Here is a 2629-nt window from a genome sequence, read left to right on the forward strand (position 1 = left end):
CTGCCCTCAGCCTGAGGGGAAGCCGGGCTGACAGTTTCTTTCACACAGATCAGCCTGCAGCCCACCTAGGCTTCAGCCCCGCCTCTGGCAGGAAGGAGGCTGAGGAACCCTGCACCAGCCTATATAGGTAACTGCAGGGAACTTTGGCTGGCATAGACTGAAAATCAGAAGTCTACCAGGGCAACTGTAGCTATCTTAGGACCCGCACGGCATAGATTGCTGCCCACACCTGCAGCTCCATCCTTGCCCTGGGTAGAGGAGAAAGGGCTGTGAAGCTCCATCAGTCTCTCTGGGCAACTACAGTCTAGGCCTGCACAACTTGGATTATTCCACACAACTGTGACTCTGTCCATATTTCTGGGAAAGGAGAAAGTTGGGAGAAGCTTCATTGGTCCCTGGGGCAATGAGGGGTTCTTGAGCCTCCATGCTTTGCTTTGCTCCTACTACATAAATAGCAAGGGAGAAATGATAAGAAGCCCTAAACTAAAGAGAAAAACTGCACCCAGAAAAAAAACTCTAGTAAGACAGATGCGAAGACACCAACAAAAAATTACAATCCACACCAAGAAAGAGGAAGCTATGGCCCAGTTAAAGGTACAAGATAAGCCTCCAGATGACATAAAGGAGTTGAGAAAACTAATCATAGATGTTCAAATAAATCTCAGTAAATTCAATAAGATGGCTAAAGAGATTAAGGATATTAAGAAGACACTAAATGAACGCAAAGGAGAATTTGAAAACATAAGTAGAAAAATAGCAGATCTTATGGGAATGAAAGGTGCAATCAATGAAATTAAAAAAAACATTGGAATCATATAATAGCAGATTAGAGGAGGCAAAAGAGAGGATTGGTAAGCTTGAAGAAATGGCCTCTGAAAGTGAACATACAAAAGAAGAGAAGAAGAAAAGAATGGAAAAACTTGAACACGTTCTCAGGGAAATAAATGACAGCAAAAGGTGTGCAAACATACAAGTCATGGGTGTCCCAGAAGGAGAAGAGAAGGGAAATGGGACAGAAGGAATATTTGAAGAAATAATGGTAGAAAATTTCCCAACCCTATTGAAGAACATAGATATCTCTACCCAAGAAGCACAACATACTCCCATCTGAAAAAACCCAAATAGACAAACTCCAAGACACATACTCATCAGAATGTCAAATGCCAAAGATAAAAAGAGAATTCTGAGAAGAACAAGAGAAAAGCAATTCATAACACATAAGGGATATCCAATAAGATTAAGTGCTGATTTCTCATCAGAAACCATGGAGGCAAGAAGACAGTGGTCTGATATATTTAATATATGACAAGAGAAAAACTTCCAGCCAAGAATCTTATATCCAGCGAGACTGTCTTTTAAAAATGAGGGTGAAATTAGAATATTCACAGATAAACACAAACTGAGAGAATTTCTAAGCAAGAGACCATATTTTCAGGAACTACTAAAGTGTGTACTAGGACCTGAAAAGAAAAGACAGGAGAGAGGGGCCTGGAATGGAGTCTAGAAATGAAGATTATATCAATAAAAGTAACTAAAAATGTCAAAAAGTGGTGAAAAAAAATATGACAGATAAAACTCAAATAGTGAGGAATAAACTTAACCAGTGATGTAAAGCACTTGTATGCAGAAAACTGCAATTCAACGTTAAAACAAATCAAAAAAGCCCTAAATAACTGGAAGAACATTCCGTGCTCATGGATTTGAAGGCTAAATATTATCAAGATGTCGATTCTACTAAAGTTGATATACAGATATAATGCAAACCCGATAAAAAATTCCACCAGCATTGAAGAAAAAATTGAAAACACGGTCATTAAATTTATTTGGAAGGGCAAGGAGTCCTGAAGAGCCAGACACATCATAAAAAAGGAAAAGTGAACCCTTATCTCCAGAATTTAAATCATAATACCTACCTATAGTGGTAAAAACAGCCTGATACTGGCCTAAACACAGACACAATAGACTAATGGAAATAAATTGATGGTTCAGAAACCTAACCTTACAGGTATGTTCAAGTGATTTTTGACTAGCCTGTCAAACTCATACAGCTCAGGGAGAATGATCCATTCAGCAAAAGGTGCTGAAAGAATTGGGCATCCACAGCTGAAAGAAGGAAAGAGGACCCCTATCTCACACCTTATCCAAAAAATAACTCAAAATGGGTTAAAATACTAAAAATAAATGCAAGAACCATAAAACTTCTAGATGAAATTATAGGAAAATATCTTCAAGACCTGGTGGTAGATAGTGGATTCTTAAAGAAGATAAGAGAACTGAGTGGACTACTGATGTTAAATGTATGTAGAAGTTTTAATTAGCTTTACTGCAAAGGTATGGAAATGTATCGAGTGGATGGTAACACACAGTGAGTAACAGGTAGTTTATAAATGGAGATATGAATGAAAATGGTAGTCTAGGTATGTAAATGTCAATTGACAGAATGCTAGAGAATAATCTAGGAAATGGATACCATAGTAAACCAAGAGGTGGATGAGAATTGTGGTTGATGGTACAGATGCAAGAGTATCCTTTGTTAGCTGGAACAAATGTATATCACTACTGCAGGGTGTTGGGAATGTGGAGAAGCATGGGAAAAATACAGCTGGAGGGACCTATGGGCTGTGGTTAG

This window comes from Dasypus novemcinctus, chromosome 3 (assembly GCF_030445035.2).
Source record: "Dasypus novemcinctus isolate mDasNov1 chromosome 3, mDasNov1.1.hap2, whole genome shotgun sequence".
NCBI lineage: Eukaryota > Metazoa > Chordata > Mammalia > Cingulata > Dasypodidae > Dasypus > Dasypus novemcinctus.